This window comes from Muscardinus avellanarius (assembly GCF_963383645.1).
Source record: "Muscardinus avellanarius genome assembly, chromosome: 5".
In the NCBI taxonomy this organism is placed as follows: domain Eukaryota; kingdom Metazoa; phylum Chordata; class Mammalia; order Rodentia; family Gliridae; genus Muscardinus; species Muscardinus avellanarius.
In genome coordinates this window covers 49,469,213-49,484,241 of record NC_137790.1, presented here as the reverse complement: position 1 = coordinate 49,484,241, position 15,029 = coordinate 49,469,213, and the positions used below count along the sequence as shown (strand labels likewise).

The 15,029-nt window shown below is 36.1% G+C and overlaps 1 protein-coding gene across 1 annotated transcript in view; it reads right to left on the bottom strand.

The window, feature by feature from the left end:
• The window catches only part of CMSS1 (cms1 ribosomal small subunit homolog), a gene marked incomplete at both ends in the record, with an annotated part of 375,234 nt that overhangs the window by 254,539 nt on the left and 105,666 nt on the right, over positions 1 to 15,029 (bottom strand). The window lies entirely within an intron of this gene.

Below are 15,029 nucleotides of genomic sequence, written 5' to 3'. Positions count from 1 at the left end.
TCTCAAAAACCCTTTCAATGGCCAGAAACAAAAGTCAATCCCATTATTTTAAGTTTATGATTGGTCCATTTGACCAAACACAGTATTAGTTCACCCCAATTCTATCTTGATTCACTAGATTTGTTTCCAAGAAACTTTCCCCTTTCATCAGAAATAAAATTCACTTTCAAAGAATAAGACTTTGCCATGGCTGAGAAATATTTCATAGCAGACAGCTCCAAAGGTGGAGTTTCCAAAATTGTTCTAGCAGCGGCAATGCTGTTGAAATAAGGTCAAACAGCTCTCTGCTCCTTGAAATCATTTTCTCTTAGCCCCTGGGACATAGCTTACTCTCGTTCACTGTGTCTGCCTAACAACCAAACATTGGAGCCTTCTTAATTCTTTCCCCCGCTCTCATTGCACATCCGCCCACCTGCTTTTATGGTATACTGAAGACTAACCCCAGGGCCTGTGATATGCAGGACAAGTATACTATCACAGAACTACATTCCTAGCTCTGCATTCCCTCCCTCCCCTTTCAAAGAGAATTCCTTGGGGTTTTTTTTGTTTTGTTTTATTTTTTTGTGGTTTTTTTGGTGGTACTGGGTTTCCTGGAAACCCTTCTACCCCCAGGCTACACTCCCAGACCTATTTTATATTTTTATTTGGAAACAGGGTCTCTTAAGCCAGCGAGGCTGGCTTTGAACCTGCGTATCCTCCTGTCCCCGCCTCCCAAGTGTGGGGATTACAAGCATGTGCCACCACGCCAGGCTAAGAGATTACTTCTAAAGTGTTTATGTATACAATGCTATGTCTCTTTTTTCTTCAAATTTTTTAAAATGAACATTTCCAAATATACCAAAAAATAGGAATCAGAATATAACACATTCATTTTCAACAACCCTCAATATTTTGCCATACTTATTTCACATCTATCTTTTACATTTATTTTTTCTTTAGCATTTAAAAGTAAGACCCAGGATAGTGTGCAATTTTCATATTTAAATTCTTCATTATATATCTAGAAAGTAAAATGGCATTTTTCATATTAAAAATATAAACATAATGCTATTAAAATATCTGGTAAAGTTATAACTTCTTAATATTATTTAATATATCACCCACATTCGCCGGGCGTGGTGGCGCACACTTGTAATCCCTGCGCTTGGGAGGCGGAGACAGGAGGATGGCGCAGGTTCGAAGCCAGCTGCGCTAGCGTAAGAGACCCTGTTTCAAAAATATAAAATAGGTCTGGGAGTGTAGCCCGGAGGTAGGAGGGCTTCCAAGAACCCCAGTACCACCAAAATATATATAATATATATATTATATATATTATATATCACCCACATTCAAATTTCTTTGGCCTAAATAATGTTATATACACAGATGAAAGTGTCATTATGATTCTTACTATCATATGTGGAAAAAGGAAGTAGGGAGGTATAGGGAAGAAAACAAACCAAATAATATTATATGCTTCATTTCAGCCTCCCAGATACTGAGATTATAGGCATGTGTGGCCATGTATGGACTGCCAGTAAAAATTTTAAGTAATAATCATTGGTCTTCTTTTCTCACATACCATGGACAATAATGTCAACTACTATGAAGGTAACCTTTCATTGCCTTGATTACTTTCAAGGTTTTTATCTCTTTTCCTTTTCTGCAAAAGGCCCCATAAGTATGAAAACAATATAATTGATAAATCAGTATGATTTTTCCAAATTCAGTATACCTTTATATTATTAAATAATCTTTGAAAACTTGACTTTTATTGGCTTCTAACTGGCTATAGAATATAGGTCCAGACATTTGATTCATTTTTCCAGTGTTTGTTGGACATTTGGTTATTTTTATCTTCTCTATTATAAACAGTCCTGTGATTATTGCCTTTTCTGTAGGCATGGTTTACTTCTGTACTCTTATCCTTCACTACTGAATACTTTTGTTTGTTCTGCAATAGGCAGGATTTAATCCCCATATACTGTGCTTTTCTTTTACCTTCTTTGCCTGGAAATTCTTTCATTCTCCAGAAAACAGCTCACCTGTGGGAGGCCCTTACGAGGCCCCTCTGGCAAATTTAGTCATTCTCTCTCAAATAAGTACTTTGTATACTGGAAATCATAATACTTCTCAGTATTTTGTGTTTAGATGTGAACTTGTATTTCTATTAAGCTATGAGTTTCTCAACACATTAGTTTTCATCATTTGTCAAAGACAAAGAATAAACAAAAACTCTGTGTCAGAATTTTAAAAAGGCATAAGGAATTGCCGGGCATGGTGGCACATGCTTGTAATCCCTGTGCTTGGGAGGCAGAGATAGGAGAATTGTGCAGATTCGAAGCCAGCTGCGCTGGCTTAGGAGACCCTGTTTCCAAATAAAAATATAAAAAATAGGTCTGGGAGTGTAGCCCAGAAGTAGAAGGGTTTCCAGGAACCCCAGTACCACCAAAAAAAAAAAAAAAAAAAAAAAAAAAAACCACAAGGAATAGAAGCTGTCAATCATACTATCTGGCACATAATGGAAGCTTAAAGAAAGTTAGTTTCCTTCTCTTCTCCTGAAGGAGAGGTGTCAATATCTCAGGTTATATTTCTATGCCTGGAAGGTAAGCCGTTATTAAACTGTCCCCCAGTTATAGGAAGATAACAAAAGTGCACCTAAGATGCTAGTAAAGGACACTCAGCTTAGAAGCCCAGTACTGCCCAGCGGGTCTGTGGATTGCAACATTTTCTCTGTAATATGCAACCATTCTATTTCTAGTTCTAGTTCCTTAGATAAGAGAGGAGAAAGGAAAGATCATGTTATCATGTTGGAATCTCTACATGGAAACCACTGATCCCTAAATCTGTTCACCTCTAAGCTCCTTTTACACTGGGTTGGGGCCTATCCAAGAGAAGGCCTAAAGGCATGCAGGGTGAGCTATTACTGAAAGGATGAGAAAAATGGTTGAGAAAGACAACAAAAATGTGTAGGAGACTTTGAGTACCCCGAATAGTGCGTTTTCATCTTTTAGGAGTTTGCTCTTTCCAGAGCTGAAAGAAACGGGTTGGTCCATGAACATGGAGCACTGCAATGAAGACAGCAATACAGCTGTGGAAGAGACCTGTGTTTAAGTGTTGATTCTGGATGCAACTATAAATGCACTGGTTAACCTCATCAGGCCTTGGTTACAGGAGAATAGAATTAGACAAAACTTTCCTGAAAAGACAAAAATTCAAAGAGAAGAGAAAGGTTAAATTACTGGCTCAGTATCACTATATTTCTAAGAGAAAAAAAAAAACAGAGTTGGAAGAAATATGTAAAGTGCTAGTTTGAAAACTGTTAAAAGGATCATAGAGTAGTGATGTAGGACTGAGAGTGTGGCATTTAAAACTAACTTGGACTATATAAATGTAATTTTCTTTTTCTGCTCTGTTCCACAAAGATTTGGAAAATGTTCTCAGCCCGGTTTCAACCATAAACGAGAAAAGAATCTTTAGAGCTACTGATTTGTAATGGAAAACTTAGATAAATCAACTATTTATACTCTAAAGATTTTTATATTTCTTTTTGTGTTTCCTTCTTCAGAATTCACAGCAAAAAAAAAAAAAAAAAAAAAAAAAAAAACAACCCATGATGTAAGTCTGTTCTATTAGACTTCATCAGCAGGCTTTTGAAAAGGTTTTTTAAAAAGCCTTTTCTTTTTATTCTTTCCTGAATAAAAAGCAAAGCCCTGCAGCTTCTCTAACTGCAGAAATTAGTGGGTAAGAATCCAAAGAATACCTTCAAGTTAAATAGATAGTGTGAATGTCAATTAGCCTAGCATGGAGAAAAAAAAAGAGAACTATGTTTTCATCTCTAGTCCAGTGTTTATTAGTTAAAGTTACTCAAGCTTCCTGAATCTCAAATTCTTCCCCTACAAAATAGGGCAAATAACTATTGCCTACTGATGTTATCAAGCAACATATAAGGAAAAGGTATTATTATAAGCAATCACTTGATAAACTAGACAGGCAAAAGTCTTCATTAATGTCTACTTCCAAATTCCGTGTCTATACTTAAAATTCCAAGTGAGCTCCAACTTCAGAAGAGCGCCTAAGATCTTCCCTAGGTATATACTTTCACCAATCTACTGCTTTAGTTGTGTTTAACATCTGGAAAATTATGTGCAACCACATACATTTCTTTGAGAAAGACCGTGGCCTAATAAACAGTGAGTGGGTCTAAAGGGGCAACATCAAAATGTGTGTATGTGAATTGCTGTGTTGGGTGAAGACAACTAAAACTAGGTGGTGGGAGGAATGGATAAAAAAACTATCTCATTTGGAGTAAAGAATAATCCTTTCCTTTAAAAATACCAGACACTGTAGCAACAGGAGTAGATTTGCTTGATTTAGCTTTGAAGGCAGAACCAGAATAAATGAACTGAAGTTACTGGGAGCTGGATTTCAGCACCCAACAAATGTTTTAGACATTTAAATCTATGTAATAACTGAGTGGGTGAAAATGTAAAACACGAAGTGTCCTGTACTGTGGTGGACAGACAGACAGTGACTGTTGTGCTGCATTCTAAAGCTCCTATTTGATTCTTTTCTCTCTGTGACTTTGACGTTCTTTTAGAATCTTTGGGAATATGGACCTGCATTATACATTCTTATTTCCCATTTCCTCCATGTCCTACAAGGAAAAAAAAAAAAAAAAAAAAAACCACACACACAGAGGGAATGTTTTGATTATTTTTACTGAAAATGGGAGAAATAATAAAGAGAGCCAATGGCTAAATTAGGTTATCTGATTTTCAAGTTGTCTTTTTTTAGTCATCAGATAGGTTTACTGCAATTGGCTGAGTTTGATGTCTTCAAATGTTGGTGACGAGGGCAATAAAAAGAAACAATTTTTTTTAATTTTTATTTTGAGAGACCAAATAAAATCTCAACAGGATTTTTTTCCCTAATCTGGCCATGCAAGCTCAGTCTGGCTGTTCTGCAACTGAGCACTGTTCACATCTATTTATAGACAGTATTTTCATAGATGAATCACATTTACCATAAGTCAGTTAATAGTAAAGGACCTAGCAGCTCTTCTGGGAACCCCATAATCTAACTACATCTCTTTCCAATCCCCTTTGAGGGAACTAAGTTTTAGCTTAATGGCTCAAAGCAGAGAGGGGAAAATTCAAGTGGAAATGTGGAGTTATCCATATGCTCTAGAAACTCAGCAAAATATGTAATGCCAAACACATTCAAACTTGTGACCTTGAATCACTTCCAGCTTTCTCCCTTGGCAATGAATGTCCTATGTTATGACAGAATTGCTTGGCATTACGCAGTCTTCTTGCCATCAAAACAAACAATTGATGCCTAAAATATCGCACCAAGCCAAGTTTAAATGACATAACTTTAACAAAATATGACATGCCTAAAAAAAGACTAGTGATGATCAACTATAAAGGAGGAATTTAGTGGATATTCAGCTCATCTTATAGCTATAAGGGTGTAAGAGAGGAGGTGGGAATGAGGGCTGGCAACATGTCAGTGTATGTAATAAAAAGTTTTCCAAATTCAGTGAAATTTAATGGAGATTTCTAGTTCGTCTTGGGAATCTAATGCCACTTCCCCACCTAGCACAATGGAGCTGTGCAAGTGGGCATGCATGTGCGTACACACACACACACACACACACACACACACACACACACACAATTTTCTGAATTTTTATAGGCACCAGTGCTACCTTGAAGTTGATGTTAATTTCTTTGGTGTCTCTTATGAAAGTCCTCTTTAATTTTCCTTTACCCAAGCCCTTTACTACAGTTTTTACATTTTACTTCAAGCTAAAAGTCCTTAAGATTGAATAAATAAAAAATAAATAAATAAAGCACCTAAAACAGTGCCTAGCATATGATAAGAATACTGTCTTAAAGACGGTTACTTTAATAGATTCACAATGCCCTTTTTCTAAACTTCTAGTCAGTGGTTCATAAATGAATCATCTTAACCAGGAGGCAGCTTCTACTCAGAGTCAACCAGCTGCTTCAAGGAAAGACAGTATGATTCAGTTGCCAAAAAACTTCTGATGATATCCAACTGTGATGGACAGGGAGAAACACACATGAACAATAGGACCCTGTACTCACAGAGTACAAACAATAAGGCTGTTAGCAGGTACCATTTTACATTTGAAGGCTCACAATGCTCCACAGAGCTATCATGTTGAAGCTGTGATTTAAGCCCAATTTTGATTCCATAATTTATACACACACACACACACACACACACACACACACACACACACACATAATCTTTTGTGGTACTGGGGATTGAACTCAGGGGTATTCTACCTTTGAGCTATACCACCAGCCCTCTTTTAATTTTTTCTGGGGGGGTGGTACTGGAGTTCCTGGAAAGCCTTCCACCTCCGGGCTACACTCCCAGACCTATTTTTCTACTTTTTTAAATTTGGAAACAGGGTCTCTTAAGCCAGCGTGGCTGGCTTGGAACCTGCATGATCCTCCTGTCTCCACCTCCCAAGCGTGGGGATTATAAGCGTGCGCCACCACGCCCCGCCCTCTTTTAATTCTTTATTTTGAAACAGGGTCTCACGAAATTGTGGAGGGTGTCACTAAGTTGCTGAGGCTGGCTGTGAACCTGAAATCCTCCAGTGTCAACCTCCAACCTACTGGGATTACAAGGTGTGCCACCGCACCTGGCTATACTCTTTCTATTAAGACATATCTCCTGCTATTCCAAGATACCAGCAATGCAGTCAAGAAAGCACATTAACATTGAAGAATCACTATGTATTCAAACACAGTTTCTACATGTAAGTAATATATGAAAAAATATCTTTACTCGACAGACCAATTGATAAAAAAAATTAGAGGCTTGTGAATTTATGTTGCTCAGATTTTTTTTTTTTATATGTCTGGGTACTCAGAATTTAACAAATGGGAGATTGGACTGGATATGAAAATAAGCTAGCTGACCTTGCAGCTCCTTGAAGAGGGTATAGGTCTAACACTACAACAACACATAGGCACAGATAAAAACTTTTTCAACAAGACCCCAAAGGCACAAGAAATCAAAAGGAGGATCAATATGTGGGATTAAATTAACCTGAAAAGTTTCTGTACACTAAAGGAAACTATCAAGAACCTCAACTGAGAGCCAACAGAAGGGGAGAAAATTTTTGCCAACTATTCTTCTGATAGAGAATTAATATCTAGAATACAGAGAACAATAAAAAATAAGCAAGTAAACTAAATAGAAACTTCACAAAAGAAATTCAAATAGTCAATAAATGTATGAAAAAGTGTTCAACATCATTAGCAATCAGAGGTGCAAATCAAAACTACCCTGAGATTTCACCTAACTCCAATTAGAATGGCAATCATTCAAAACACACATACAACAAATGCTGGCAAGGATGTGAAGAAGTGGAAACTCTAATACATTGTTGGTGGAATGGCAAATTAGTGCAACCATTTTAGAAAACAGTATGAAGGATCCTCAGAAGAATGGGAATAAACCTACCATATGATCCAGCAATACCACTTCTGGGTATTTATCCAAAACAATGGAAACCAAACTACCAAACTAGTGCATGCATGTCTATGTTCACAGCCACACAATTCACCTTTGTCAAACTATGAAACTAGCCAAAATGTCCATCAACAGATGAATGGATTACAAAACTATGAAATATGTACACAACGGAATTTTATTCAGCCATAAAGAAGAATAAAATTATGTCATTTGTGGGTTAATGGATGGAACTGGAGAATATTATACTAAGTGAGATTAGGCAGTCACAAAAAGTCAAAAAAATCACATGCGATCCCTAATATGCGGAAACTAGGGAGAAAAAGGGTCATAGGGGGGACTCCAGATGAAGGAGAAACCATAGATGAGCAAATAAGGAAATTTGAGGGGGATGGGAGGGAAGAAGAGGGAAATTCCCTAATGTACAGTCATAAACATATCAAAATCAATAAGCCAAACATGAGAAGGAGAGAGGGGGAGGCAATGAGGTGGGAGTTGGGGAAGGGCTAAATGAGTGATGTGTGCATCTATGCCTCTGCCATCTTATACCCCATTAAGATGTATGACTACAATGCAACAATTAAAAAAAATGAAAACAAAGAAAGAAGCTAGCTAAAACAAAGTGCCTAGCACAATACTTGTTATAGTAGGTGCTTCACAAATGTTTGTATTGGATAAATTAATATTAAACCAGGGTTTTCTTTTACTGTGTATCTTTTTAAAATAAGATCTAAGTAGATAAAGCACAGTAACTTAGTGAGCTTTGGAGATAGACTGTCCAAGTTAGGCACTGATTTTGCCACATTTTAGCTGCATGATTTTCATTAAGTTATTTAACAGTTCCAAGCCTCAGTTTCCAGTTCTGCAAAAAAGAGGGACAATAATAGTTTTGTGAGTATTAAATAAGTTAATCAAAGAAAAGCAAGAAATTAACTAGTGTACAATAAGTACAAAATGAGTATTAGTTATCACTATTACTCTTATTTCCTTTATATTGGAGTGATTTTGATTGGCTATGTCAATATCTATTAAATAATCAAGATAAAAATGGCTTGTTTTTGAAGACTAAAATTATGTCTGAACAGCACCTAATTACATAGAATCAATAATTCTTGCTTTATAAGATTGATAAAAATGATTTAAAAATTTAACTTTTATGCTAAAGAGTTGGCTAGGAGTGGTACATGTGTTTGAGAGAGACAGGGAGTAGAAGAGGCCTCTATTTATATTTGGCCATTTCCTGTAACTAAATTAAGTAAATAATTGCAAATTATCTGCAATCCTTCTCTTGCATGGACATATTCTTACCAATATCCATTATGAGTCCAAACAGCTTAAACCCAAGAAAAACTGACCTAGGTCACTGCATAGGAAAACAAAGCACAATCTACTTCTCCCCACCAACAGCATGATATTTGTATCCATAGATACAAGACAACAGAGAATCACAAAATTTTGAAGTGGGAAGTGCCAGGACCTCAGAGATCATCTAGTCTCAGGCCTCAACAGTGCTATCATGGGATCCATTAGGGAGTAAAAAAACAGGGTAGAGGTCAAGGGAAAGAGCCCTGGTCATTGTTCCACCCTGATTGACCTCAGGGGCTTCCTAGCCCAATGTTCTCATTCTGTAAGTGAAACTCAGAGCTGGGCTAATTAAAGGCAGAGAGCTATGACCAGAAGCCAGGTTTCCTGATTCGTGGTCTATACTCTCAAAGGCTGCCATTCTATGACTCTGATAGTCACAGATACCAACACATTAGGCTTTGTTAATTTGACTACTAAGCAAATTTTCTCCATGCAAATCTATTAGATTGTATCACTGCCCACACTTTATGAAAAAGTAAAGCATCTTTATTTGATATTCTGGTATAGACAAAACAACTTTCTGTTCCTGTTTTTTTAGAGAGGAGGAGCAACCTGAAAATCCAAAACCACAGTTGCTACATTTTTCTTTACCCCAGTATGCACCTCTGGGCCAAGCACAGATGCATTAAAACTTTGCCAAGAGAAACAATGAAGTCACTGATAATACAAAGCATGAGAGTATCATGAAATTCATGTCTTTGTTTTCTTCCTCTCAGTACTTAATTACTTCTCATTACTGATCATTTTGTGGTTGTTGGCAGAGGGGCAAGGAAACTCCACCACTGTAAACATGTGGAGACACACATACTTGGTAGACCAGGAGTCTACACATGATGAGTGTTCACAAACTCAATGTAAGCATTGCTTCACTAATAAAAAAAAAAAATGTTGATAAGACCCCTGGCCCACGAAGAGAATCAGTGGTGCAAGAAAAATTCTCAGCACTTTATTATTTATTTATTTTTTCTAATAATCTTAAAAAGAATTAACAGTATAAAAATGTTTCAGGTCATCCTTCTTACCACTTATAAATATTACTGGCAAATGACCTATGTTCTCTTGGCAGATAGGTCATTTTAAGAGTGAAAGGAGAGAAGCTCAGATGTATACAGAGCTCCATTCAATCTTCTCCTGTTGCCCACCACTGCCTTAAGGTCAAAGTGCATGACTTCTGAGCAGTGCTTAATAGACTGCTCTGCTAAACAGAAGGGTAGGTTATCTTGCATTCCAGAAGGCAGAGCTTTGACAAAACTGATGAGAGCAGAGGACTCTATTGATTAACAGCAGAATACAAATTGATCCTTATGATCCTTATAAGTAGGCTATTGTTCCACATAGGAAAAGCATAGGAATGTATCAGAGATATTCTTAAAGCAAATAAGAACCCTTGTACTTCCAAGAAGCTAAAAATAAAAGAAAGAAAGAAAGATTAAAAAAAAAGATAAAAAAAGAAAGATAAAATATATTTTATCGTGTGTGTGTGCGCGTGTGTGTGTTACTAAGGATTGAACCTAGGTACATTCTACTACTGAGTTATATCCTCTATCCTTTTTATATTTTATTTGGGGACAGGATCTCATTGAGATGCCCAGTCTGGCCTTGAACTTAGGATCCTCCTGCCTTACCCTCCCAAGTCACTGGGATTATAGGCATGTGGCACCTTGCCTGGCTATTTTATCACTCTTTAAAATTAGAATTTTATTAGATTTTCAAAGAAGTTTAAATCTGTAGATGTGGTATATTTTTTCAAAAATGGCTGTAGTTAAGTCCTCTCATTTGTTTGCAATGTGACCTGATAGCTCTTTCTATCTAAGCATAGAGTCTATTTGCCCACTCTTGAATCTGTGCTGGCCTTGTGATGCCCTTTCACCCATAAATGAGGCCTTGCACAAAGTTAGAATTCTCTTAGAATGTTGTCCCAAAACTAGCATGTTGGGAATCTCAGTCTAGCCTCCTGGAGGATGAAAGGTCACTTGGAACACAGATAAGATGACATAGCCAAGGTGCAACTAGTGTACAGCCAAATATGGGAAAGAGTGTATCTTAGGCCATCCAAGCCCAGCAGAACTGCAAGATGGATGAAGCTGTGGAGTAAGCCACAGAAGATTTAGCCATGGTAGCCATTATTTCAGTTTCAGAGTAGTTTGTTAAATAGAAATATATACCTGACACAGTAAGCCACAAAGTAGAAGGATCAAATCAGTCACCCTGTTGAATACCTATTACCAACATGGTACCCGGTAGATACACCCTGAGTGACATGAATAAAGATTAAAAATATTAAGGCTAGGGGTGTAACTCTGTGGTAAGAGCAGGTGCTTAGCATGCACAAGGCCCTGTATTCAATTCTCAGCACCCACATAAACAAACATATAAATTAATAAGTGAATACATAAATTTTATATTAGACAAAAGCCATAGCTGGCCCTGCCTTCATGTACAAACATGTTTATAAACACAGATGTAATATTTATCTGTTTTAAATATAAATGTTAAAAAAATGTTGCTAAGACCCCTGGCCCCCAAAGAGAATCAGTGGTACAAGAAAAATTCTCAGCCCTCCCTTCCTTCCTTCCTAATCACTTTAAATAGAATTAACAGTATAAAAATGTTTCAGGTCATCTCTCTTACCACTTATAAATATCACTGGCAAATGACCTATGCTTTCTTGGCATGGGTTTGAAGCCAGGTTACCTAAACTCAAATCCTAGTGTTGCCACTCATTAGCTACGCAACCTTGGAGATATCAATATTCTGTATTTCTTAGTATTGTGAGCCTTGAGTAAGTTAATACATATTAGATACTAGTACACAATAAGTACCCAGTGAGTGTTATTTATTATTCCATTTCCCATTGCTGCCATCACCATCTCCTGACTCCAATGTCTAAAAATGTAAACAAATTAATTAATTGTGATGGAGGGGAGAGATAGAGAGCATTTGTTATGGAGAAAACAAGTTATGTCACTTGTTAAAATTATAAAAGTGAAAGTTTTAAATTTCTCCAGGTCATCATCACATTGAGTCAAGGCATTTCACTAGTATCAGTTGACAGTTAGTATGTTACCAACAGATAAAACATGTAGACAATGAACACTTTCGAGTTCTGTTCTCACAGCCTGACTGCTAAGGAAGGTGGAAATTAATCCTGTGGTTATTTAAGAACTGTCTTTTGTACTCTTTCTCCTGGTGGAAATCATCAGACACAAGTTTACTGCATATTCACATGTAGCACTGAAATTTCTGTAGATTTCCATTAGGATGTAGACTCACAAAATCAATTCTGTTAAAATACATTATTGTTAACCTATGCTAAAAGAAAGGCACAGTGGCAAGACTTAAAAAAAATCTTTTTTTTAGTACTAGGAATTGAACCCAGGGGCATTCTACCTCTGAGCTCCACCCACAGTCCTATTTTCTATTCTTTATTTTGAAACAGGGTCTCAGTAAGTTGTGGAGGGACTCACTAAGTAGCTGAAGCTATTTGCAAACCTGCCATCTTCCTGTCTCAGCCTCCCAAATACTGGAACTATAAGTGTGCACCACCACGCCCAGCTAAGAATCAGATATTATATGGAGAAAAGGATCATACAGACAATCTGTCCATCCCCTTCACTTCACAGATCAGAAGCTTTAGCCTAGAAAGGGTCAGTGTCTTAACTAAGACTCCGCTAGTTGGCTGTGAAGTCATCATGGTTCCCAAACTGTCCTAGTTCTCAGGTCATATCAAGAAGCTGGGGTTGCTAAGAATAAGTTCTTAAACAGAACACCCAGCCAAAGACACAATGCCATACTTTTCATTTTTTTTCTAGTATGCATGACTCACATTTCATAGATCAAAGAGATATGTTTTGACATGCTTCTAACTCATAATTAGTTAATAAAAACTCAAATGTAATATTTTGAAAAACAAAAAATAAAGTGAATGATACTAATAGTAAAAGCTAAGTTTTATTAAATGCAAATTTTTACCAGGCACAGTATTTGGTATGTGTTAATTCATTTAATTCTTGCATCAAACTTAGGCCATAAGCATTCTAGTGTCACTTCCATTTTGCAGATGAGAAAACTGAGACACACAAGTAGTAAGTAACTTTCAAGAGTTTTAGAGCCAGTAAGTAAAAGAGCAAGAATTGGGCCTTGGTAGTGTGGTGCCTGCAATGAGGTTATAACCACTGCCTTATACTGACACTCTTTGCATTTTGGTTTCCAATGCAAGCTATAAAGAAATATAAGGATTTACAAATTAATTTATAAATGGCTAAATTAAAAAATAAAAAGGACTGCATACTCTCATATGCAGAAGCTAAAAAAGTCAAGCTATATGTAGAACAGAAATTATGAAGGTTGAGAAGAGTGTGTGAGTGGATACTGGTAGGTTGAAAATAATCAGTGCATGTTGAAAATAAATATATGCATGTTTGGAAATGTCAGAGCGAACCCCATTAGCTAAGTACAATTAATATATTAGTCAAAATGCCATGAAAATATAAGCTATGGACTAGCAAAAATAATAGCATTATCAACAAAATAGCATAATCAACAAATGGTAATGTATAGAATATATAATAAGTTCCTACAAATCCAAAAGAATAAAACAAACATGGAAAATAAAAATGGGCAAAGACTATTAGTGAACTTATCAAAAACTATGAATTTATGAAGAAACCCAAATGGTCTCTGAACATAATTAAGATATTTTCTCCCACTAACAAATTATAGGACGCAAATGTAGAAACAAGATACCATTCTGCACTCACTGAATTGAAACGAATTGCAAACATGATAACAAGTACGAATGAGGATATGGAGCACTGAGAATGTTCATTTGGTGTTCTATTCAGGAGAGAAATAAACCTAAGGGATGCTGAGTGGGATTTTACACAGCTCAGAAATCCCAACCCTGTACCCTAAAAAATGTTCCCAGGATAAATGAATGTACACACACAAAAAATGTACAAAAATGTCCAAAGCCACATTTTTCTCTAATTCTAAAAGAAGTAAAATCCTTTAAAAATGCTTCAGCAGTAAAATGGATAAGTAAATGGACTATTCATATAATAGAATATTACATAGCAATCAAAGTATACAAACTACAGCAAAATGGAACAAGAAAATAAATTTAAAATATAGGATAAAAAAAGCAAATTTTAGAAATATATTCAATATATATTCAATATACTATTTACATATGTTTGAATACAGGCAAAATAACACTATATAATGTTCAGTAATATATACATATATACTGCCATATACATATACACATGTTTTTTAAAAAATATAAACATGCGCCGGGCGTGGTGGCGCACGCTTGTATTCCCATCACTTGGGAGGCTGAGACAGGAGGATCACACAGGTTCGAAGCCAGCCTCAGCTACTTAGGGAGGCTCTCAGCAACTTAGTGAGACCCTGTTTCCAAATAAAATATAAAATAGGTCTGGGAGTATAGCCTGGAGGTAGAAAGCCTCTGGGTTCCAACCCCAGTACCACAACCAAATTATATATATATATATAAAAACATGCACAAAAATGATGAACACAAAATTCAAGATAGTGGTTTTTTCCGGAGTTGAAAGGGAAGAAAATGGGTTCAAGAAAAGATACACAGAGCACTACATTATTATATTTTATAAGTAATGTATTAGTAAATATACTTTAAAACATATTACTTATAAAATTTTCACATATATGTAGTAAATTATTAAATTTGATAAATTTGTATGGTGGCAAACTATAGCAGCTCATTACATTTTACATACTTCTCCTGTATGCTTTAGTTTTTCAGATCTTTAAAGAAATATTATTATAAACTAAAAGTAAGGTACCAGTGATTTTGAATGTTTCTTTATGTGTAGGGAACAAAGAAAAATTAATAATCTTCTATCATTAGAGTACACTATAAGGTAAACTGAAATTTTCTCTTCTAGACAGAAACCTCAAGGTGGAACAATTTTTCTGGCTTTTATAAATTACTATGGATAATTACATAATCAGATATGAAGCTAATGTGTCCCCCAAATAGTCACAGTCAACTATTAAAGGAAGTAGCGCCTTCCACATTGTTTATGAGAATCCTAAATGTTACATAATCTCTTGACTTAACCAAGAATACATCTGAAATTTTAGCAGAATATCAAATACAGTCAGGGTCCGAGCCTTCA